Source organism: Danio rerio, chromosome 12, assembly GCF_049306965.1.
Source record: "Danio rerio strain Tuebingen ecotype United States chromosome 12, GRCz12tu, whole genome shotgun sequence".
Classification (NCBI taxonomy): domain Eukaryota; kingdom Metazoa; phylum Chordata; class Actinopteri; order Cypriniformes; family Danionidae; genus Danio; species Danio rerio.
Window position 1 is genome coordinate 48199332 of NC_133187.1, and position 27599 is coordinate 48226930.

The following is a 27599-nucleotide window of genomic DNA, read 5'->3' on the forward strand; positions in this document are numbered from 1 at the left end:
TGTCTAGTCCCACCCTCCTTGTTAACCCATTCTTAGTTTATTATGTTCACCTGTTTGTGTAGTAATTATTTCTGCTTCTATTCACCTCATGTCTGCTGTCCTGTGCCTGTTTGTCATCGTTTATTCCCTAGTCCTGTCGTGGTTTCCAGTCCTGATCCCTGCCAGCCTGCCCAGTCAAATTTGTTTGTTGTTTATTTGTTTTATTAATGTTTTCCCCCTCTGGGTAGTTGGTTTTGCCTTTTGATTTACTTTCATTATTAATAAACCCATAGTATTTCTGCACTTGAGTTCTCATCATTTTACCCACCACTGATCGTGAGAGACTAAATTTTAAGTACATTTTAATTTGTGGCTAAACGGTCCTTTAATTAATGTCAAAAGTGTTCTATTAAAGGGCTCATGAACTGAGAAACCAAATTTCACTTCATCTTTTGACATGTAGTAGGTCACAGTACTATTAAAACATACTGTACATTTTAGAACCCAAAACCTTGTGGTTTTTCTAAAATCTGCTTGTATTGAAGGCAGTCTGACGAAAAAAACAGCTTCTGGATTGTTGTACTCTGATGTAATAGGGTGGATAAGCTCCGCCTCCACAGAAGATTGACAACTGCTTCTGTCACTCTCTGTTTAGTTCGCCCTGTTAACATGCAAAACTGTTAGCCAATCATAACAGTTGTTGTAGAGTTTTACAGTTGTATAAACAGTTGTAAAGGTTTTTATTGTTTTTATTTGTAATCATACTTAGAACAGACCTGAATAGAAAACTTCTTACATTAGTTAAAGGGACATGTTTAACACATATTAAAGGGACAGTTATGTATAAAATATCTAGCAAAGATTGTTTTTAAGTATATTTAGCATTAACTTTGTTTCATATTTTTCTTATTTTCAACTAAATTTTATATATTTTTAAAGATTTTTCATCTAATATTTAAATTTTACTATAACCACTATTGACTTACGACTCAAGCAAAAACTACATTTATTGGTGGTTTGTGGTTTATTATGAAATACTTTGTTGATAAATAAATTCTGTCGTTTATTCAGACCTGAACACATAAATACCCTTTTGGAGGTAGTATAGTAAGCATTTATATATATATATATATATATATATATATTACCTGACTTGTGTCTGTACACAAAAGCACCATGAAAGCATCTAGGTGAATAATTCCCTCAATGAGACGAATGTTTGTTAATGTGATTTGACATTTGTTGAAATCTGCAACAGACTCTTACTAGTTCAGAAACCACAATATGAGTTTATAAACCGGCCGGTGGTTTGAGATCTCCTCTGGGCTGATGGGTTTTCTGGCTTATGCAATTATCTGACAGCAGCTCTTGATAGAAATCAGAGAGCATCTGTGACACAGACATGCAGGTATCAGGGCTTTAGATTAACTGTGAGGCGTGATCATTTCTCTGTCACTTACCTCTGCTTGAACTGTCACGCATCAGATCCCTCCACTGCCCATAACTACAGTGAGGGAGAGACGCTGAAAAATGCAGTGATCTTTGTATTCAGGTCTTCAGGACTCCATCAAAAAAGTCAGTCATTTATAGTTTTGAAGGACTTCTGAAGATCAATAAGACCCAGAGATCATCATTTCTGAGATTTCAAGGACCTTCTCATTCTGTTAAATCTTTATTGTTTTTTGTTATTTTTATACAGCTCCTTGAATTATTATTAACTTAACTAAAGCCATATAATGGGGGAAAAAAAAGGTACTTAAACATGCCATTTCACCATGCTACCCAAGACCGGTCACTCACTGAAGCTAAGCAGGGCTGAGCCTGGTCAGTACCTGGATGGGAGACCACATGGGAAAACTAGGTTGCTGTTGGAAGTGTTAGTGAGGCTAGCAGGGGGCGTTCAACCTGTGGTCTGTGTGAGTCCTAATGCCCCAGTATAATGAAGGGGACATTATACTATTAGTGATGAGTTCTTTTGGATGAGACGTTAAACCAAGGTCCTGACTCTCTCTGGGCATTCCATGGCACTTCTTGTAGGAGGTTTAATCCTGGAGTCCGGGCCAATTTTCCATCCATCAGCACTCATCCATCATGGCTGTTATTTTATTTTATTTAATATATTTTTAGCATTTGTATGCAACTCCTATCCAACTTGGTTTCAGTTAAGTTACAATAAGTAATGTAAATATTCATTGGTACAGTATTTTAATAAATTTTTTTGCAATTGTTTTATTTTAATTTGTTGTTACTATTTCACACTATTGATGTAATAATTCAAAGAAAAGATAGGAAAAAATGAAAAACATATTTAAATAATTAAAATATATGAATAAAAAATGACTGATTTTAATGAAAATATAGAATAATATATATAAAATAAATGTTTTTCAAAATGTTTTTAAAAATCTACAATAGCACTACATTGATTCATTTTATTTCTTTTAGATACTTAGCAGACAAAATGATTTGATTAAATAAGTCAAAGGATTTAAAAAAAAAAGGTTAAGGCATTTTTAAATAATTAAATAAACCAAAACCCCAGCAATATTGCTATGATTTCAATAAAAATAAGGAATATATAAAATATAATCACATTTCCAAACTATTAATAAAACAACATCAGTGTCTCAGTGATGGCAAACTTTATCTATATAATTTATTCTAGTTACTAAGGAGATATTTTTAATGATTAATACAACTAATTTGATGTACTGTTTTAGCTCAAAGTACTTAAAAAACAGCAATATTATGTATTTAATAAAAGCGAAGAAAGAATATATAATTTAATTTGATGCATTAACTCAAAGATAATGTGTATATAAATAATTATAATAGACAAACTGTACAATTACTATAATCTTGATAGAAAAAAGTATATTAAAATAAATAAAATACTCATAACTGTCCAAGAGTTCACACTTATACAGTTGAAGTCAGAATTATTAGCCCCCCTTTGATATATATATATATTTTTTTTTTCATTTTCCAAATGATCTTTAACAGAGCAACGACATTTTCACAGTATGTCTGATAATATTTTTTTCTTCTGGAAAAAGTCTTTGTTTTATTTTGGCTAAAATAAAAGCAGGTTGATTTTTTTTTTTTTTTTTTTTTTAAATCCCATTTTCAGGTCAAAATTATTAGCCCCTTTAAGCTATATATTTTTTCAATAGTCTACAGAATAAACTATCATTATACAATAACTTGCCTAATTACCCTAACTTGCCTAGTTAACCTAATTAACCTAGTTAAGCCTTTAAATGTCACTTTAAACTGTATAGAAGTGTCTTGAAAATATCTAGTCAAATATTATTTACTGTCATCATGACAAAGATAAAATAAACCAGTTATTAAAACTATTATGATTAGAAATGTGTTGAAAAAAAATATTCTCTTCGTTAAACAAAAATTGGGGAAAAACGAACCGGGGGGTAATAATTGAGGGGGGCTAATAATTCTGACTTTAACTGTATATTGCTTGATCCTAATTACAGGTTTGACATGCTTGTCTCGAGAGCTCCCCAAAAATGCTATTAACTTGGGACAGCAGCCGTGTATTCTGGATTGATCTGATTGGCTTACCAATGATTGCGGATGAGAGAAAAGCTTCACTTAAAAAAAACATTTGTTTCGTTTGCATTTCCTAGAAAAAAAAATCTTACAGATTTTTTTAAAATAAGAGGGAGAGTATATAATAATGACTGATGTTTTAATTAATCTGTTCCTTTTTACACCTTGCTTTTTATCTTCTTTTGGCGATGGCGCTCATTACCTACTTTCAGATGAGTTTTTTTTAAAATCATTATTCTGAAGGAGATCCTCGATTACTGTCACATATTTTACACACACACACACACACACACACACACACACACACACACACACATGCACACACACGCACACACACAGTCGCTGTACAGTAGATGTTTCCAGCATGCTGACACACAGGTCAACAATGAAAGCTGGTGTTGAGCAAAGCCCCGCCCCTCATTATGTAGTCAAGGTGAAGATTTAAATATCACTCAAGCGCCACACCAAGTGTAAAGGAAAATATGCAAATGAGCGCATATCCATCAAAGAATGCTTCTCTGTTGGCAGAAAGCTATTAATTTTTTTTCATCAGTTGCTGACACTTTAACGTATACATCACCCTCAGATTGCAAATGATTTTTTTTTCCCGCCTTGTACGCGTTCTCTCTCTCCCCCCCATATTGACGTGTTATATTTTCTTTGCACTTGCATCTTGTTATTGTTCTAAAGTTTCCCTGTCTAGTGTGCATTAGTGCACCCTGATTGAAATTTTACCGACAAACTGAAATATGACTCTGTGTTTAATGGAAAAAATAATTACACGTCAGGTGAAACAAAGCATGACTCATAGTTACCGAGGAAAAGTGACTGGAGACACGAGCTGGAAACAGGGTCAACAAGCGCGCACACACACACACACACACACACACACACACACAATTTACATTCTCACTATCTGCTGAGCCACTTAAAGGTCCAATTAAGGGCTTTGAAATGTGTATTTTTTTTTTTTTTTGATGTTTGACGTAATCTCAACTGAAACATAAAGAGAGGGCGGACATAGATTAGCTCCTCCCCTTTAAAAACAACAGCCAATAGCACTTTCTCACAGCATCTCCAGTTTAAGTGGTAAGGCTCACGAGTATCATACTGCATTTAGTCATCTTGTATTTGTACATGTGTAATGACAAAGTTGAATCTAAACTATTCTAATCAAATGAAAAGCAAGTGTCTTGAATTTGCAAAAGAAGTGTCTTGAATTTGATTGGTCAGAAGGTTTGATGAGAAACCGAAGGATGAGGTGACATAAAAAACAAAACCTTGATCTATTTTGGTGGATGTTGTCGATGTTTATGTCAGGTCATGGTTTCCGCTACATTCATTCTTCTGTGGTGGGGCGCCCCGCCAAATTTCATAATTTTTTTAATAGCGGGTTATAATCGCACCAAAACTTATTAAAGGATAAGGGAATTATAACAGCGCCAACTTTTCTGTAACCGTAGTAGTGGTGTGTGTCATTTGTTTAAACCTTCAAGGTTACGTGCTGACTGACTGACTGACTGGCTGGCTGACAGACAGGTGCGTGATGCGTGAGGCCAGCAAACACAACGTATAGCCGTTTCATTTTACTTTAGAACGCATTAATACCGCTCTGTTAGTATTGGAGACATTCATAAATATTCCTAGCAAATCTAATAAATGTTGGAGACATACTCCTTACATAAATGCACTAAATCGCACTTCAGCAGCGTTTATTTGAGAGCGCACAAGAAGATCTGCGCGTTCTTGAAGCGGCTTATATTTGAGGGGAGTGCAAGAAGTTTTGTGCACGAGCAGAGGAAATCGGCGTGCAAGAAAAGAGATCCGCATGCTGTAGGCTATTACATAAATGCGATCTCGACTTCTAATAATGCGCTCACGACATTTGTCATTTGAAACAACGCCACAGGTAGTTGGGAAATCTGTGTAAAAAAAATGGCTCTCGAATAAACGCTGCTGAAGTGCGATTTAGTGCTTTTATGTAACGAGTATGTCTTCAACATTTATTAGATTTGCTAGGAATATTTATGAATGTCTGTAATAGACCTAAAGAGCGATATTAATGTGTCCAGAAGTGAAACGGCTATACGTCGTGTTTGCTGGCCTCACGCATCACGCACCTGTCAGTCAGTCAGTCAGCACGTAATCCTAAAGGGTTAAACAAATGACACACACCACTACTACGGTTACAGAATAGTTGGCGCTGTTATAATTCACTTACCATTTAATATGTTTTGGTGCGATTATTACCCGCTATTAAAAAATACAATGTTTTGAATGAGAAGCTGTAATGTAGCCGTGGCGGGATGAATTTTGGCGTGGCGCCCCGCCATAAAGACTGAATGTAGCGGAAACCATGTGTAATTATATATTATGATAAAAGCAAGAACATTTGATACCATTAAAGTTCAAAACCTGTCTGGCAGCTTTCATCTAAAGTCATTTTAGCATTGCATTTCACGGCTTAATAAAACTACACTTTCTACATGAGATTTACTAGATGGCCTTTGTTAGTTCATGCAGTTTGATCAATGCATCCTAAAGCAGAACAAGTTCTAGCTGTACAGGTGTGCATGTGCAGAGATGTGTGTCTTTCAATCATCATGAAAACATCCAGGCCTAAAGATCTCAGCTGCGCTTCACTTCTTGCATTGACTGCCATTATTCTGAGTCTGTGACTGACTTCACGGCATTGCTTTTAATTAGTCCTGAAACAAGAGAGGCTTTAAGTGCCAGATGGCAGTATTATCTGATATTTACCTAAAATGGCTGCAGTACTTCAATGTTGGTCTTGATATTTTTAATTAAAATGGCTTGTCAGAAAGGCAATCTGAGCTAAATTGATGTTATACAAGATACAATTAATAAAATTTCCCTGACGTTCCTATTAATTACTCCGTGTGGGAACACTTGTTATTGACTCAAAGATCGAGTCTGACTGAACCTTATCAGGAATTGCTGTGTAATTTTCTGTTTGTTAGGGAAATTAGCAAGCTTCTGGTATGCTCGGGTAGAATCTACATGACACACGTGGATGTTTTGTACACCTTGTTCTGTGATCTGAGACTGAATGTGCACCTGCATCTGTGACAAATCTGACACACTGCGCTAGTTCAAATAGGCTTTGTTTGGCTGAGCAAGCAGGAAATCTGTCACATGATATGGTTTATTAAGCAATATGCCTCAGTCCCGCATGTGCAAAGGTTAAATGGGCTTTTGAATGCTGTACAGACTTCTAGGCAGAGCTTATCTGTCCATCCATTCATCCATTGATCTATCTCCACACATAACCCATCTATTTATCTACCCATCCATATTTCTTTTTATTTGTGTGTCCATCCATCCATCCATCCATTAGTCTGTCTGTCCATCCATCCATCTATCCATCCACATATCAATCAATCATGTCTGTCTATCCATCCATCTATTTATCTACCATCTACATTTCTCTTCATCCATCCATCCGTCCATCCATCCATCCATACATCCATCCATCCATCAGTCATCTCTGTCCGTCTGTCCGTCCGTCCATCAGTCATGTCCATCCATCCATACATCCATCCATCCATCAGTCATCTCTGTCCGTCTGTCCGTCCGTCCATCAGTCATATCCATCCATCTGTATTTGTTCATCCATCTGTTTATCTGATAAATTGTAAGTTCATCCATCTATCTACTCTCAATCCATCCTCTATTTATTCATCAATCAATTCATCCATCCATCATTGCACCATCCATCTGTTCGTCTGAGCACTAATCCATTCGTCCATGCGCTCAGTCATTCATCCATCTGCCTGCTCATCCATCCATTCGTCCACCCACTGATCCGTCTGTCTGCTGCTCATCCATCCATTCATCCGTCCACCTGCTCATCCATTCATCCGTCCACCCGCTCAACCATTCATCCGTCCACCCGCTCATCCATTCACCCGTCCACCCAATTGTCCATCCACCCGTCCACCCATTCATCCATCCACCCGTTCATCCATCCATCCGTCCGCCTGCTCATCCATCCATTCATCCAACCACCGATCCGTCCGTCCGCCTGCTCATCCGTCCATTCGTCCACCCACTGATCGGTCCATCCATCCACACACTCATCCATTCATTCGTCCACCTGCTAATCCATCCATTCGTCCAACCACCGACCAGTCCATCTGTCCGTCCGCCTGCTCATCCGTCAATTCATCCACCCACTGATCCGTCTATCCACACACTCATCCATTCATCTGTCCACCCGTTCATCCATCCACCAGTCTAGCCACTCATCCATCCATCCACTCATCCATTCAACAGTCCACCCACTCATCCATCCACCCGCTCATCCATTCACCCGTCCACCCACTCATCCATCCACCCATCCACCTGCTCATGCATCCACCCGCTCATCCATTCACCTGTCCACCCACTCATCCATCCACCCATCTGCCTGCTCATGCATCCACGTGTCCACCTGGTCATGCATCCATCTGTCCACCTGCTTATCCGTCCATTGTCCACCCACTGATCCATCCATCCGTCCACCCGCTCATCCATCCACCAGTCCAGCTACTCATCCATCCACCCACTCATCCATTCACCCATCCACCTGCTCATTCATCCACCCGTTCACCTGCTCATCCATCCACCTGTTCATCCATCCACCCGTCCACCCATTTATCCGTTCAAACATTCAGCAGTCTACCCATTCATCCACCCACCCATTCACTCGTTCACTCATCCACCCATTCATCCATCCACCCGTCTACCTGTTCATCCATCCACCTATTTACACTTTTATCTGTCTATCCGTTCATCCATCCACCCGTGTACCTGTTCATCCATCCACCTCCCAGTCTGTTTATCCATTCACCTCTCAAAGCTGTTCATCCATCATTTCCTAATCCATCCATCTATTTCTCTGTTAATCTGTCTGTTCGTCCATCCAACTCTTAATCCATCCTTCTACTGTTCTATTCCATCCATCCATCCATCCATCCATCCATCCATCCATCCATCCATCCATCCATCCATCCATCCATCCATCCATCCATCCATCCATCCATCCATCCATCCATCCATCCATCCATCCATCCATCCATCCATCCATCCATCCATCCATCCATCCATCCATCCATCCATCCATCCATCCATCCATCCATCCATCCATCCATCCATCCATCCATCCATCCATCCATCCATCCATCCATCCATCCATCCATCCATCCATCCATCCATCCATCCATCCATCCATCCATCCATCCATCCATCCATCCAAACAAGTTTTGACATCATTGTAGATCAATCAATAAAAGATCTTTAAAACTGAATTGCCTGATTTCAGTCGGCATTGATGTTAGCTGATCATAAAGCACTGTTTACATCTTTAACAGCGAGCGCAGTATAGAGTGTGTTAGGAAACAGCATTCTGGTGTTGGTGTGTGTTGAATGTCTCAGTTGGTTGGTCTTTGGCAGGTGCAGTCATCTTCATTGTCTTCGTCCTTGCTGCGCAGAGCAGAGGCATATATTTACCTCAAATTCTGTTCCTGCGTGACCAGCTAACTCTGTCTCTTTCGGCCCATTTGACTGATCACTGCTGTCTGTGAATGTCACACTCGTCCAACTTTATGGTTATTAAGATTCTTTCATATGTGGCATGGAAATCACAATTCCAAGGACTCAAGCAATGGATTTCAGGACGAATGTGTTTATAAGCTAATTGTCATTGCAAATTATTACAAAAGCAGTAACAAGACAACATATGTTTTTTCTTATGTTAATTCTTATGCAACTTATGTTAATTAATTTTTTGGTGAGTTTTCAGGTTCCCACTAATTATTTGTATAACTTAAATTAACTTGATGCAGTTTAATTATATATATTGCAAAATTATGCAGTTTATTTGGTGTTCAAATCAATTGCGAAGTCAACAGGATTTAACTTTTCTATTTAAGGCAGCAACAATTGTTTTTGCAGTTTTGTTGTGGGTAACAGGAGTGATGCATTGACATTTTTTAATTATATTAGGGATTTTTTTTTTAATGAGCAGAAATTGCTGAAAAAAATGCTGTGTGAAATTTATGTAAATATTTTAGGTAATGCAGAAGAGCTTGTGTTTGCATATGTTTTTTTTAATGATACAAACATGCACTACATGACCATAGTCTTGTCACCTATCCAAGTTTTAGGAACAACAAAACATTATAACTTCTAGTTGATTAATTGGTGTCAGAAGTGGCTTATATGAAAAGCAAAAGCCTCTAGATTACGCTTGTATTACCAATATAAAATATGAACATGCCTTGATTTGAAATGATTTCATTAGGACAGTAAGGTCTGACTCTGCTTAGACAAAGGTCTTGCCGCTGAAAAGAAATAATGTCCAGTATAGAATATAAAGTCCTGCTGCAGTGGAAGCAGAATGAATATTGTATCTGACTTCATCGTGAGCTTTGAGGACTGCATTCATACATCTCTGGCATGACTCAAATCACTGATAAATAAAGTCATCTGAAAAAGCATTCTTGCAGGACTCCCAGAGTTCATCAAGACTGTTTGGATTCATCTTCAATGTCTTCTACATCTTAATAATTCATTCTCAATAATGTTCATGTCTGGTGACTGAGCTGGCCAATCCTGGAGCACCTTGACCTTCTTAGCTTTCAGGAACTTTGATGTGGAGACTGAAGTATGAGAAGGATCGCTATCCTGCTGAATAATTTGCCCTCTCCTGTGGTTTTTAATGTAATGGGCCAAGGAAAAACTTCACCAATTGGCAAAAGTGAAAAAAAAACTCCATAGAAACCAGGCTTAGATGGGTATTCTCCACTGGCCAAAAGTGTTGTGCAGAGCTGCAATCAAGGCACTGGAGGATGGAAGGCTGGACCTCATCGAAGACTTGTCTGTCTCTGGAGCGTCACAGGAATCAGTCTCATGCTCTCCAATGCTCCATGACCACCACAGCAGCTGCTCAGGATACAGCCTGGTCCAGGATATGGAAACCTTGGGATCATCTCGTCGCTGGTCTTGGATCGAATCAGTGGCGCTGCATACTCTGAGGGCCTCGGGATGAGTATCCCAAGGTGGAAATAGAGAATAAAGAGAATAATTAACATAGCTGCTGTTCATAGTGTATATACATGAGTTCTTTAATCTAGTTTTGAACTGAGAGAGTGTGTCTGAGCCTAGGACAGTATAAGGAAGGCTATTCCAGAGTTTAGGAGCCATAAAAGAGAAGGCTCGACCTCCTTTACTAGACTTTGCTATTCTAGGTACTACCAGAAGCCCTGAGTTTTGAGATCTTAAAGAGCGAGTTGGATTGTAGCGAGACAAAAAGTTGGTTAGATAAACAGGAGCTAGATTATTTAGAGTTTTATTGGAAAGAAGTAATATTTTAAATTCAATACGAAACTTAACAGGCAGCCAGTGTAAGGAGGGTATAAGGAGGAAATCGACCTTCTGCCACTTTTCCAAATGATCAACTAGAAGTCAACTTATTTGTTGTTGTTATAACCAGGATTGATGACAAGACTTTTGTCTGGTAGTGTCGTGTGTTTAACTGCACAGCAATCTCACAGATTACAGATTGCAGATAACATTTGAATGCAGTTACATATTGTTTTACTTTATTAATTTATTTTTTGATGCATCTTGGCTGATTTGTTGTATCTTGTTTCCTGCAACTTCAGTTCTGAAATGTGTATGGTGTATGCATGGGGATTTGGTGTTACCACAGTATATGAAAACTGAATTAACCCCCCTGTACTGGAGGTCAGAGTCAGACTCTCAGTGGCCCCGAAAGAGTGTTTGTTTGCGTGGGTGGTTTATTGATGGTTTATTTAACCTGCTATACTTTTGTTTTATGAGGTTTTCCCCACTGCATTTAAAGTTGCCCTGGATATGATGAGGAATTACCCTCTCAGAGTCTAGCAGACCACAGAGTCAAGGTCAGAAACAAACCAGGATTACACTCTCTCACTGCTGGGCATTCTCTCACACAGACCTTGTATGTCTTGCTTAGTGGGGACCACATATCTAGAATATCTCCACAAATAAACCAATACCAGTCAATTTTAACATTCATTCATTTTCTTTTCGGCTTAGTAACTTTATTAATCTGGGGTCACCACAGCGGAATGAACCATCAACTTATCCAGCATACATTTTATACGCATATGCTTCGGACGCCATTTCATCTGCAACCAATCACTGGAAAACACCCATACACACTCATTCACATACATACACTACGGATAATTTACCTTACCCAATTCACCTATAGCATATGTCTTTCGACTTGTGGGGGCTACCGGAGCATCTGGAGGAAACCCACACTAACACAGGGAGAACATGCAAACTTCAGCCTTCTTGCTCGACCTTCTTGCTGTGAGGCGATTGTGCTACCTTGACGGCCTAATTTTAACATTATTGGGATATTTTTTGGTCCCTATGAGGAAAATGGCTGATAAATCATCATGGATTTAGGGATAGGGGTATAGAATATACAGTTTGTGCTGTATTAAAATCTTTACGCCTATGGGATGTCCCCTTAAAGATAGCTTTACAAGTTTGCGTTTATTGAATGGTAAGAATGATTAATAAATCCATATGAAACTCTCCCCTAAAAGTCACTTCTCGCTTTCAGTTTCGGGCTTTGGGGCGTTTTGCACTCGCACACAAGCGTACCACGCCAAAGCCCAAGTGAACCGCACCTGAGTCCAATTCAGTGCACTTACACTTCTCAAACAATCCAGGAAACGAGCCTGGGCATGGTTCGAATAGCATAGTGTGAGTACGCCCTAAAGCACAGGTGTCAAACTCAGTTCTAAAAGGGCCGCAGCTCTTCACAGTTTAGTTCCAACCCTAATTAAACACACCTGATCAAACTTATTGAGTTCTTTAGGCTTGTTTGAAACCTACAGGTAGTTGTGGTGGAGCAGGGTTGAATCTAAACTGTGCAGGGCTGCGGCCCTCCAGGAATTGAGTTTGACACTCCTGCCCTAAAGGAACACCCTTGCTCTATTTTTAGATGTAAGGCTCATTGGGCTCAACACAAGATCAGCATTCACCATGTGATCGCTCTAATCGGAAATATTGTTTCTAAGTTTGTTTGTATGTAGGTTTGTAAACGTGTACTTTTCATTGCGTCTCTTAAACTTCAGCTGTTTGCATTTCTCGAGGTCACAGAAGCTCTTGACTAGGTGCAGCTGTAAGGTACGAGCACCTTTGCCTCACTTGAGTGTCGCTCCATTGGAAATAAAATAACAAACTTGCCTGCAGGTCGCACACCAGAAGCGCCGCTCGGCGATGTGCAGCATCACGCCACGCAGCGCCATGCGTCTTAGAATTCTAAACATGGGTTATTATCAGGGTACACACAACGGCAGTTCAAGTCAGCGGCTGTCCACGGGGCCCAGATGCTAATCGTGTTAGCATCATGCTAGCTACATGCTAATCATGTTAGTATGATGCTAGCAACTCGATTAGCATGATGCTAACACGATTAACATCATGCTAGCTACATGCTAATCATGTTAGCATCATGCTTGCTACTCGATTAGTATGTTGTTAGCATGATGCTAACACGATTAGCACCATGCAAGCTACATGCTAATCATCTTAGCATGATGCTAGAACCTCGATTAGCATGTTGTTGCTTTTGGCCAGTACGGTGACTCATTTTACCCCATCGAGTTGCCACGCAAACCCCATTCACATTTTCTTTAGAAAGTGTACAATTCTAGTTATTATTATTATTATTATTATTATTATTATTATTATTATTATAAAGAAATTATAATAGAAAGTAATGCATTTTCACGTTTTTGCTTTTGGAATTTATAAAAAAAACCTCCGGCTAAAATCTTCAATCTGTTTGCTAAATTAATAGAATATGTTTTAAACACGTGACACAATGTAGGATTCACTGGTCCCTTTATGAAAGAGAGTTTAATAAGTCTTCATTTTTGAAGCTGCTAGCTGACAAAAACAGTGCTGCTTTCAAATGTTTAAATCAGGGGTGCTCAACCCTGTTCCTGAAGATCGACCTTCCTAAAGAGTTCAGCTCAAACCCTGATCAAACACACCTGAATCCATTAATTAGGACCTGAACAGCACTTGATAATTACAGGCAGGTGTGTTTGATATTGGTTGCAACAGAAATCTGCAGGAAGGTCGATCTCCAGGAACAGGGTTGGTCACCCCTGGTCTAAATCATTTAGATGGTTATTAAAGGGCCATGAAACCGCCTCGTTTCAGCAGGGTGTTTTCACACCTCTACTTTGGAAAAAGCCAGAAAAGTGGGCGTGTCCAGCTCTGTTTAGGGGGGAGTGTCGGAGGAAGAAAAGAGGCACAGTATGGGAGTGTCTATTTGGGCACGCGACTGTGTTTACATGGGAATCTGTAGTCGAATTATTTGCCAAATTATTAAATGGTGGACTTTAACTGTCTTTCATTCAGAGAATTCATTCATGTCCCTCGCGACAAACGAAATATTTGATTCGAGGAACTGCTCTTAGCGTGTATTTTTCATGCAATGTTTGATACCGCACGGCGAATGAGAGAAAAAAAAAACTCAGCATTTCCCAGAAACTTAGATGCACACGGCAGGTAGTGTCAGAAAGCTGCGTGTGTTATTCCGGTCACAAAATGCGGTAAAAATCCTACACGAGGTTAAAGTTTGGTTGTAGTGCTAACATGTTTACACAAAGAGCACTGGTCGCTCACTTACCAAATCTGTAGAGACAGGACAATCACCAGCAACTAGAGCCGCATCTTTATTAAGAGGAGACTAAAGCGAATCCGGATCTCAGTGTTTGCTGATGAGAACAGCTCTCAGGTAAACAATAATCCTCCTTAGACACGTAAGTTATTGTTGTCGAGCGTCGCGTACACTGTAAATCCACACGTGACTCCAGCTGAGCTCTCACAGAGAGAAAATGAAAACAAAACTTGACTGCACCAAACTATAAAAGCAACACTTCACGCTTGTTTTGCCAACACAACGTGGCGTCTCTGTCGTCTAAACACTGTGACAGTAATGAATATTAATGAAGTTGCACAATAGAGCGCGCTGATTGGTTTGAACCAAGCTTTACTCATGCAATAATGCAACAAACTGTAAGACGTAATAAGACGCACTCTGGCACAGACGTCCAGTCTGCACGCTGGAATACACGCTATTATGTCATGACCGTGACGCAGCTTCAAAAATTCAAACCGGAAGTACGAATTTGCTTGAAATAACGCAAAAACAACCAATTTACACTTTTTAGTGAAATATAGGTGTCCTAATAGTGTTTTTAGCAGTGTGGGACACATATACCACTGTCAACAGCTCAAAAAATGTGTTTTGGTGTTTCGTGACCCTTTAAGCAGAAGAAATCAGGCTTTATTTTTCTGTTACATTGATTGTATTTAATAAGCAATAAAGTCATTGTGGACCTGTTTGCTATATGGCAATACCCCACTATATAAAGCTAGGTATAGGGCCCCAAAATTATTCTGCTTAGGGCCCTCAAATGTACAGGACCGGCCCTGCCATGCAGTGTAGGTTTTGGAAGCTCCTATGTTTCTTTCCCATCTGTCCCAAACACCAGCACAGCCACTAATGTGGTTTGCACGCTTGTATTTTTCTTATCATTAGTTTTCTGCACATGCAGCATCAGCAGGAGCAGCGCTGTGGCCACGCTCAGTTAATGTAAACATTTCCAGTTGTGTGGTCAGCAGCAGGAGCTCCAGCAGCGCGTCTGAATGATTGAACGCCGCTGTTTCTTACCTCGCGTATCAGACGGAGCGCTCCGCGCAGCTTCACACACCTGTTTCATAATGGCACGTCTTTCCCACACAGATAGAATGGCATCTTTGGCACGTCGCTAGAATAACATCTAAGCGAGAAGCGCCTGGAAAATCAGTCAGCGTCTCCGTTTCATCACCTGAATGAAGGAAAAGTGTGGATATAAGCGTCAGGGTTTGCCATCGCCTCTGCGGAGCATATCAGATCTGCTACACGCTACGCTGGCCAAGAGTGTGTGTATTTCTGGAGATGATTGAATCAATAGCGTTTTGACACGACTTGTTGGAACATGCCTCTTTATTTCACGCAATTCCTTCCGTTTGGTCAGGGAACATTTATCAAGGCGGCCGCCTGCTGTCAGCTAATAGAGATTGTTCTTTAGTCTGCGCGTGATGGAGGACCGCACTTATGATACATGTTGATCGTTTCAGAAGATATTGACACGGGGGCAAAGAGCAGGACTGCACTTCTTATAACCTCACCATTATACACATGAACACACACACTAACATCCAAAGCTCATAGCATGGCTTAAATCTTCATTTACACACAAACACACACACACAAACTAGTGTGGAATTGAATATTAAAGCAAATATTGCCATTTAGCAAAAATACAATTAAATGAGTAGGGTTGGAGTAAAGATGGGCGTTAAAAATACAATTAAATGGGTAAATAAATAAATAATATAACTTGTTCTCTTAATAATTAAAGTCTTTTACATCACTGTGAGGGTCGGGTTTAGGGTTGGGGTTGGGGTAGGCTTTAAAAATACAATTAAATGGGTAAATAAATAAATAATGTAACTTTTTCTCTTAATAATTAATGTCTTTTACATCACTGTGAGGGTCAGGTTTAGGGTTGGGGTAGAGGTAGACTTTAAAAATACAATTAAATGGGTAAATAAATATATAATATAACTTGTTCTCTGAATAATTAATGTTTTTTACATCACTGTGAGGGTCGGGTTTAGGGTTGGGGTAGGGGTAGACGTTAAAAGTACAATTAAATGGGTAATTTAATAAAAAATATGAATGATGGTCAGTATAATTGCTGTTTCTATATTACTGTGCTCTCAGAAAAAAATGGAACAATGTTGTACGAAAGAAGGTACAAACCCTTGTCACTGTTGCAATGGAACAGAATTGTACCTTAAGACAAAGAAACAAATGTGCACCATTGCAGTTTGTATCTTTTAAGGACATGATTTGTACCATGGGAAACCAAAATGTACCTTTGGTTTTTAAAACCTGCAGATACAATATTGTACATTCATCAAAGGTACAAATATGATCCATAAAGGCACAACTACAGTGACAAGACACTTGTACTCTAAAGCAGGTCGCACTCCAGAAGCGCCACTCGGCGACGCGCCCGGTAGCGCTACGCAGCGACATACATTTTAGAAATCTCAACACTGTTTTTTTTATCAGGGTACACACATCGGCGCCGCAACTTGACGGCTGTCGGCGGCGCCCAGCCAAGACTCAGGACACTGTTTATATTTCAGCCGTGCCACAGAGTGCCATCTGATTAGTTTCATGTTAGATATCGTGCGAATGTGCGGGTCTGGTGTGTGATACTTTAAACTGTCATGTGCGCGCCGAGACGCGGCGCTTCTGGTGTGCGACCTGCTTAACAGTGTCAAATATGTTCCTTCAAGAACTATTTAAAGGCATTTTACTTTATCCAAAATGTGTTAACTTATTTTCAGTAAATATAAAGCATCAAATGTGTTTAAGGTTTTTTTTTTTTTTTTTTTAAAGTTGTTTTGTATAAATGCACCTTTTCCATTTACAATAAAAAATAAAAAATACTTTATCATAATCAAAAGAATTTTTTTTTTAAATATTACAGAAATACATTCTTCCATGTACAATATAAGACTTTGATTTTTACTCAAATTTTTACACAACACTTTTACAATCACTTAATAGTTGATTAAATTGACTTAATTTTAAAATAGAAATAGAATTATGCAAAAGTATTGTAAGGAGATATGCACAATGTTTGATTAGTTTTACAATACTAAAATGTCTGCATCAACATTTTGCATATGTAGGACTTTTGCCAGCTCACGTGCGTAAAAGACAGCAAACGCCAAAGTGTGCAGATATCAATAATAAAACTGTGTTTATCAGAAAATGCTTACCAAATGTTAAATTAAAATACCTTAAAAGTTTACTTTACAAAACCTACACTCTCGGAAATAAAGGTACACGAGCTGTCACTGGGGTGGTACCTTTTCAAAAGGTACAGAACAGTATCATAAGAGGCCTTTTTTGTACCATATAAGGTACAACTTGTATAAAGGTACAAAACTGTTGCTTAAGGAACACTATTTGTACCATCGTTTACTTTTCTGAGAGTGTGAGGGTCGGGTTTAGGGTTGGAGTGAAATTCAATTAAATGGGCAATTTAATAACTAGTATTTGTAACGCTCAGTATAATTACTGTTTTTACATGACTGTGATGGTTGAGTTTAGGGTTGAGGTAAAGGTTAGTATTAAAAATAAAATTAAATGTTTAATTTAATAAATAATATGAATAATGGTCGGTATAGCTGCTGTTTCTACACTCTAAGAAAAAAGGGCATGAGGGCTGTCACTGAGACAGTATCTTTTTAAACGGTACATATTTGTACCTAAAGAGTCCATATTGGTACCTCAAAGGTACATTTTGGGTGCATTTGGGTACTGGTATGTACCTTTGAGGTACCACTAAGGACTCTTTAAGTACAAATATGTACCTTTTGAAAAGGTACTGCCCCAGCGACAGCTCTCGTACTTTTATTTCTGAAAGTGTTTATTACTGTGAGGGTCTAGGTTTGGAGTAAAATCTAATAAATGGGTAATTTAATATGTTGTGCTATATAATGTTTTTACATTGTGAGGGTTGTGGTAGGGGGACACATTAATAAAATGCAATTAAATAAGTTATTTATTAAATAACACAAATAATTCTTGTTATAATTACTGTTTTTACATGGCTGTGATAGTTGAGTGTAGGGTTGGTTAAGTGGTAGACGTTAAAAAAAATACAATTAAATGTGCAGTTTATTAAATTATAGGAATAATGGTCAGTATAATTACTGTTTTAGATGACTGTGAAGGTTGAGTTTGGGGTTGGGTAAAAGGTAAACACTAGGAATCCAATTTAATGGAGAATTAAATAATATAAACCTCTTTAAAATGACTGTTTTTACAGTACTGTGAGGGTCGGGTGTAGGGTTGGGGTAATGGTAGACATTAAAAAACACAATTAAATGAGTAATTAAATAAATAATATGAATATGAATAATGGTCAGTATAATTGCTGGTTCTATATTACTGTGCACTTTCAGAAATAAAGGTACGCAATCTGTCGCTGGGGTGGTATCTTTTCAAAAGGTACCAATTTGTACCTAAAAGGTCCATAATACCTCAAGAGTACATATTAGTACCTAAAAAGTACAAACGTGTTCCTCTTCAATTGTTTAGGTACTAATATATACTTTTGAGGTACCAATATGGACCCTTCAAGTACAAATGTGTAGCTTTTGAAAAGGTACCACCCCAGAGACAGCTCGTGTACCTTTTATTTCTGAGAGTGTGAGGAGGGTCAGGTTTAGGTTGGATTCAAATCTATTAAATGGGATATTTTATATGTAACGCTCTATAAATAATTACTGTTTTTACATTACTGTGAGGGTTGTGGTAGGAATAGACGTTAATAAAATACAATTTAATAGATAATTTAATAAATAATATAAATAATTTTTGTTATAATAGTTAAAAAAATACAATTAAATGTGCAATTTATTAAATTATATGAATAATGGTCAGTATAATTACTGTTTTAGATGACTGTGATGGTTGAGTTTAGGGTTGGGGTAAAGGTAGACATTACAAATCCAATTTAATGGATAGTTTAATAATATTAAAATTCCTGTTTTTACATTACTGTGAGGGTCGGGTTTAGGGTTTGGCTAGTGGTAGACGTTAAAAAAATACAATTAAATGAGTAATTTAATAAATAATATGAATATGAATAAGGGTCAGTATAATTGCTGTTTCTATATTTCTCTGCTGGTCGATTTAGGATTGAGGTAAACTTCAATTAAATGAGTAATTTAATAAATAATAGTATAAATCTAGGCGAGGCAGTGGCGCAGTAGGTAGTGCTGACGCCTCACAGCAAGAAGGTCGCTCGGCCGCTGGTTCCAACCTCGGCTCAGTTGGCGTTTCTGTGTGGAGTTTGCATGTTCTCCCTGCTTTCGCGTGGGTTTCCTCCGGGTGCTCCGGTTTCCCCCACAGTCCAAACACATGCGGTACAGGTGAATAGCGTAGGCTAAATTGTCCGTAGTGTATGTGTGTGTGTGTGAATGTGTATGTTTCCTAGAGGTGGGTTGCGGCTGGAAGGGCATCCGCTGCGTAAAAACTTGCTGGATAAGTAGGCGGTTCATTCCGCTGTGGCGACCCCGGATTATTAAAGGGACTAAAGGGATTAAGCAGACAACAAAATGAATGAATGAATAGTATAAATCTTGTTAACTTCCAGTCACAGCTGTATCCCTTTTAACAGCGTCCACCAGCTTGTTCCTCTGCCTTGTTTCACTGCACTGATGTCCACTTCAACATCATCATGCTTTTAAACACTCTCCTAAAGCTGTGAACATGCAGGATCTTCACCTTTCCCACAGCAGCGGATATATCTGTGAGCGCTGCATGATGGCTGTTTTGTTCATTAGTGTCCTGACGCTCATCACAGCCTCTTTACTCACAGCGCTGGACTCCACACAGCCCTCCCTATTCCCAGAGGACAGATCCCAGGCAAAAAACTAATTCTGCTTTTAATAATGTGTCAGGAGAAAGCGGGGAGCTCATAAATTATGTGTCTGCGCCGGTGCAGAGCCGGCCACCAGGGGAAAATCAGGCTGCGGAGGAGAGAGAGAAAAAAAAATCAAAAGCCGAGCTATATGACAAACTTTTGTGGAAGATAAATAATAACTTACACATAGGATTAGGTGTTAAGTCATGGGCGAGGAGAGCCGGGAGAGCTGCTCCTTTCAGACCTGTGAGGGATTTATTGGAGAAATCTGTCATTTGTTTTTGTCCTCTTTCAGTTTACATTTTCTCCCAGATGCAGCCTGAAACCGTCTGTTCATCTGCTGCTGCTGTTTTTCCAGCACTTGCTCGGCTTCTGTCACCACACAAGCTAATAGCTATGATAATGTAGTAATATGTACGTACACTGGTAAAAATATCTGTTAATTAACAGTTTCTGTATTTTGTGATTCACAAGGGTTTATTTGTGGTTGTAAATTGCATTATAGGATGTTAATCTCTGCTCTACTTGTGATGTTGAAAATCTCCACAGTTTAACAAAGTGACCTTTATTGACATTTTGAGGTAATAAAATGTATAAGAAATAATTACTAGAGAAATGAGTCTGTAAAATAACAGAACATGCACTGGCAGTTTATTACAAGGTTTCTGTCGCGTTATTAAACACAAACCCAGACAATATAGCACTGCACACTATTACAAATGTTCATGAAAGTCGGTTTTTCAAACTCTTCAAAGTTAAAAGTAGTTGGAGGAAAGATCATATAATGCAAATCAAAAGCAGAAATAAATGTGGAAAAATGAATCACAAAATACAGTAAATTGTCAATTTACGGTCAATTATCAATAATAGTTTCAAAATTAGTTGTCTTTTTTAAACTATATTTCATTGAAAAATAAAATAGGAAATAGTAAATGCTTAAATTCTATCTATCTATCTATCTATCTATCTATCTATCTATCTATCTATCTATCTATCTATCTATCTATCTATCTATCTGTCTGTCTGTCTGTCTGTCTGTCTGTCTGTCTGTCTGTCTGTCTGTCTGTCTGTCTGTCTGTCTGTCTGTCTGTCTGTCTGTCTGTCTGTCTGTCTGTCTGTCTGTCTGTCTGTCTATCTATCATCCATTCTTCATCCATTAGTCCATCTGTCTGTCTATCCATCCATCCATCCATCCATCCATCCATCCATCCATCCATCCATCCATCCATCCATCCGTATATCTATCCATCTATCCATCTATTCTTCATCCATCCATCCAACTATCCATCTGTCCTTCCGTCCATCCATCCATCTTTCCATCTGTCTATCTGTCCATCTATTCTTCATCCATCCATCCATCCATCCATCCATCCATCTATCTGTCCATCCATCCATCCATCCATCTATCCATCCATCCATCCAACTATCCGTCTGTCCATCTATCCTTCATCCATCCGTCCATCCATCCGTCTATCTATCTGTCCATCTATCCTTAATCCATCCATCCATCCATCCATCCATCCGTCTATCTGTCCATCTATCCTTCATCCATCCATCCATCCATCCATCTAACCATCCATCCATCCGTCTATCTGTCCATCCATCCAACTATCTGTCCATCCATCCATCTATCAGTCCGTCTGTCCATCTGTCCATCTATCCCTCATCCATCCATCCATCCATCTATCTGTCCATCTATCCTTCATCCATCCATCCATCCATCCATCCATTTGTCCATCCATCTGTCCGTCCGTCCTTTATCCATCCATCGTTTGCATGGGTTTCCTCCGGTTTCCCCCACAGTCCAAAAACATGCGGTACAGGTGAATTGGGTAGGATAAAATGTCCATAGTGTTTGAGTGTGTATGGTTGTTTCCCAGAGATGGGTTGCAGCTGGAAGGGCATCTGCTGCATAAAACATATGCTGGATTAGGTGGCAGTTCATTCCGCTGTGGCGACACCTGATTAATAAAGGGACTAAGCTGAAAAAAATGAATGAAATGATACAGGAACTGTTACAGTTATACACTGATATTACAGTTTTGGCACAAATATGCTAGTAGAGACAAACACCACCAGTGCAGTAGAAACATCATTACATCTATGGGTAGATGCACACAACATAAAATCCCTATGTGTGTAATTTGTCTGTTTTTTTTATTTCCCAGTGAGGACCTAAACCTGAATGTGCACAGACTCATGGGGACTTGCATCACTAGGAAGACCAAAATTGTGGTCCTTATGATTAAATAATCTTATAAAATACGCAGAATGAAGTATTCCGAAAATGCAAAGTGTGTGTGAGAGAGAGAGGGAGAAGAGCAGCACAGCTGAGCGCTCCAGTTTAATCTTATGCATCATTAAGCTCTCAGCAGCGCACAGACTCCGCCCACAAAGACCATCTACACCCAATGAACATAATGATGACACGCGTAACATCTAATTTCAGCAGAATTTAAATTGGAGGAATGAAGAATTCACAAACGTAAATCATCGGGGACGAGTCCAATAAATAATCGTAATGAATTGCTTTACATTCACAGCCGTAGATTCTTTTATTCAGTAGGATGGGAGAACAGACACACACATCGAGGCTATATTTATCTGACCAAAACTACAGTAAAGTATTACAATATGTAATTATTGTTTTCTATTTGAATACATTTTAAAATATATAACTAATTACTGAGATGGCAAAGTGGCTCAGTGGTTTGCTCTGTGGCCTCACTCAAAGAAGGTCGCTGGCTCGAGTCCCAGCTGGGTCAGTTGGCATTTCTGTGTGGAGTTGGCATGGTCTCCCCATGTTGGCTTGGGTTTTGTCCGGATGCTCTGGTTTCCCCCACAGTCCAAAGTCATGTGTTAGGTGAATGAGTGTGTGTAAGAGTGTATGGGTGTTTTCCAGTACTGGGTTGCAGCTGGAAGGGTATCCGCTGCGTAAAACTTATGCTGGATAAGTTGGCAATTCATTCCACTGTGGTGACCTCTGATGACTCTAGGGACTAAGCTGAAGGGGAATGAATGAATGAATGAATGAAAGAATGAATGAATGAATGAATGAATGAATGAATGAATGAATGAATGAATGTAATATGTATAACCTACATTAAGGTTGTTTATTAGGACATGCTGTTCCTGTAATCCAAAGCACTTCAAGATCATACTCAACATCGCCTTTTACATCTAATTTTTGCCACAGATGTGGGTTGGGTTTAGGGGTAGGGTTGTGGCAAGGCCATATAATAATCATTTAAAAAATACATTATGCCTATGGAGAGTCCCTGTAAATCAGCAGTGTGTGTGTGTTTGTGTGTGTGTGTGTGTGTGTGCTGATGGGAGTTCATAGCTCAGCAAATCTGAACCCAGTGGTGCGTGTGAGCCAAAGCCAACCAATGAGCCGAGAGCAGTGTCCAGGGCTCATTTACAGTTCTGTCTCTCCCCTAATTTCCTCTTTTCTAATGATTTGCCTTTAAAACAACCTCTGAGATTATTATACACAGGGGTCAAGGTTTGGCCTGCACAAGGGACAGTTCACCCAAAAATGTTTAATCGAACACAAAAGAAGATATTCTGAAGAATGCTGGGAAAAGCAGCAACTGACGTGCATATAATAAAACAATACTGTGGGAGTCAATGGATGTTGAAACAAAGAAACTCAAACAAGGAAAAAAGGTGGCACAAATGATGAACATTTGATGAGCTTTGTTTACAAAAACTGAATATTATAATGCTCCTTTTTGTACTCAAACTCTCATGTATCAACATTTGATTGTTTTTGTGGATTGATTGAGCAAATGTTTGATAATTATATTAGCGTTTCATATTTATTTTGCTTCTGACTCCACCAGTGATTAGAAATACTGACATTATAACAAAGTTATTTTTTTCAGTAATGAGTAATCAAACAAATTACAGTCAGTCTATTAATATATACAATTGAAATCAATATTTTTTGCCCTTGAAAGAAAATATTACCTTTGATGCATGCAACAGGGAAAACCGCCAGCAATCAAAATTGCATTATTATTTGGTGTCATGGCTTTGCGATTACGAAATGTGGTTATAATGGAAGTCAATGGGGCAAAAATAGCCACCAACACTGATTTAGGGAGCAAAAATGAAAGTCTTATGCTGCACATATACTAAGAATGCATCAAAGGCAATGGTATTACTGATCCTTCACATGTCCAAGACTGGTAAAACTTAAAAAAAAAAAAGTCCACATCTACTTTTTACATTGAAAATAAGTAATTGTGTGTGCTTTTTTCCACCAAATCAGTGACATCATTTATGAGTTTGGCAATTCAAGAGTTAAAATCCTGTAAATTCCTAAACAATTAAGTAGTTTAGATCAGGACTGAGGTTGAGTTAACAAATTTATGCAAAAAATAAATTAAATATTCTGATGCAGTTTTACAGCGGTTTAATTTAGTGGATGTTTTCATCCATAACATGAAACAACAAAAAGTAATAAAAAAGGCCATGGTGTATCGATGAGTTTTCCCAAAATATCTGTCCAAATAAGATTGGTCACCAAAACATTATCACGCTAGCTGAAACACAGAGAAAGTTATGGCCAAATTAGGACTCAAAATCACCCCAGAGTGGATGAAAACATTCCCAACAGCACATAAGAGTTCATACTGAGTCAGATTTTTACAGACACACACACATTTTTAATAAATCACACAGTAATTTTGTAACTTTTATAATGACGTAATTTAGTTACTGTTACTGAGAGGTAACTTTAACTAAAATAAGTTAAGCACCCAACTCTGGTCTCAGCTCACTTGAAGTGAACAAGTCGTCAACAAGTGTTTGAATTTTTTTATAGTAATATTATTATTCATTTATTTTCCTTTCAGCTTTGTCCCTTTATTGATGCGGGGTCGCCACAGCGGTAGGAACTGCCAACTTATCAAGCGTATGTTTTACGCAGCAGATGCACACCAGTTAAAACCCATCACTGGGAAACATCCATACACACTCATTCACACTCATACACTACTGTCAATTTAGCTTATTCAATTCACCTGTATCACATATCTTTGGACTGTGGGGGAAACCGGAGCACCCGGAGGAAACCCACGCCAACACAGGGAGAACATACAAACTCCACATAGAAACTGAACCAGCCGAGGCTCGAAACGGCGATAATTATTATTAGTATTATAGTAAAGTTTACATCAACGCTGGACTATTTTAGGGGACACTAAATTAAGTGTATTTACATTTCTCTAATCCTTAAACCAGCGCGGAAACAAAACCTGAGAAAGCACAAAGCCGTTTATGAGTGTGTGTGTTTTATTCCATGCTAATTCTACACTCCACGCACACAAACACACACACACACACACACACACACACAAACACACAGATTGATTAATTAATAAGTCAGAGCAAGCTCTAATGAACCTGTAGAGTTAATTGCCTCCAGCAGCAACTGGCTTAAATGTAAATTAACTGATCAGAGTTGCAAAAAAGAAAGAGTGAGTGGAGAATGAATGGATACTCAAGAAGGGGGAAATCAATAAGCGTCAAAGCTGCTCTTCCCATGAGACCATCCATTATAGTGGCCGCAACCTCTGTTCACGTGCTGTTCTCCGCTCTACACTACACAAGGTTTAGACTGTGTTTTTGTCTGCAGATTTACAAGTGATGGTAAACACATTTGTGACCCTGGAACACAATCTTTGTTGCGCAGGTATGTTCTTAGTATACAGTTAAAGTCAGAATTATAAGCCCCCCTTTATTTTTTTCCCCCCAATTTCTATGTAACGGAGAGAATATTTGTTTTTCAGCACATTTCTAAATATAATGGTTTTAATAACTTATTTCAAATAACTGATTTATTTGATCTTTGTCATGATGACAGTAAATTTTATTTTACTAGATATTTATCAAGACACTTCTATACAGCTTAAAGTGGCATTTATAGGCTTAACTAGGTTAATTAGGTTAACTAGGCAGGTTAGGGTAATCAGGCAAGTTATTGTATATTGATGGTTTGTTCTGTCGACAGTCTGGAAAAAATTTGCTCAAAGGGGCTAATAATATTGTCCTCAAAATGGTTCATAAAAAATGTAAAACTGCTTTTATTCTAGCCAAAATAAAACTCTCCCCAGAAGAAAAAAATATCAGACATACTGTGAAAAATTCCTTGTTCTGTTAAACATAATGTTGGAAATATTTTGGTAATACTTTATAATAACTACACACTATGAGTCATTTATAAAGCATTAGCAAATAGTGAGTTCATTATCTGTTAAGCATTAACTCTACATTAATAAGCGTTAGTAAGCAGTTTATAACTACAGGTACAAATTCTCTATTCTTGACTTACAAACATTTAAAATGTGCTTAATAATTGTATTTTCATACTAAGTTAATGATTTATTTTTATTAGTAAATTAAGTATTGCATTATTTACAAACCATTTGTATTTAAGAGTAGTTGAGGGATTTTAGGATCATTCAGAATGAGTTAGTAACTGATTAATAAACTATTGAAATCAATGTTTATATGTCTTATTATTCAGCCATATATTAATGGGTACTATGTATGTTAGTAAATGCTTTATTAACTCAACTTCATCCAGTTTTGTGACCTAATCTGTAGTGAGGACTATTCATGCTTTATAAATCCTTTATAAATGACAAATAAGGGCTCAGTTAAACTCTAAACAGGAAAAATGACATTATTCATTCCTGTTCATTTAAAGATACACAAATGAAACCGTACTTCAAATGAAAAATAAACGTTAGCAACCTAATCTAAAATAAAATCACTGTAGAGTTTAAACATTGCATCTTATTATATTGTTAAATTATTATATTGATGTTGTTTTATCCAGTTTTATGTCGTATTTGACACTCCTGTTATTCAGCAATGTTTAAACTTTACTGTAATTTCACTTTTTAGATACGATTGCAAAGATTATTGTTAATTTGATATTGAGCCTTTAATTGTCATTTATAAGGGATTTATAAAGCATAACTAGTCCTCACTTTAGATTAGGTCACAAAACTGCATGAAGTTGAGTTAATAATGTGTTTATTAATATATTAATTAACTATTAGTATGTGCCTGAATAATAAGATATATATTTATTATACAATACAATACAATTATTAAGCACATTATATAGGTGCTAATAAGTCAAGAATAGAGCATTTGTAGCTGCAGTTATAAACTAATGCTAATGCTTAATAAATGATTTATAGTGTGTAGTTATAATAAAGTGTTACCAATATTTCAAAAAGAAAAAAATAAATAAATCAAGGGGCCTAGTAATTCTGACTTCAACAGTATATATACAGGTTTATTCATGTTTTTTTATATTTATTTGAATTTTACACTGTAAACGATTTCTGTTGTTTTCACGGTATTATACTGCATTTCTCAACAGTTGTTTACTGTATAAGCTGTGCACAGTGTGTTACTGTATATATTGCTGTTTTCACAGCATGA

At 38.0% G+C, this 27599-nt stretch overlaps 1 long non-coding RNA gene across 1 annotated transcript in view; it reads left to right on the forward strand.

Annotated features, from left to right (window-relative positions):
• Window positions 1–27599, forward strand: part of LOC141376888 (uncharacterized) — a 208200-nt gene that overhangs the window by 41289 nt on the left and 139312 nt on the right. The gene's annotated exons all lie outside the window — the stretch shown is intronic.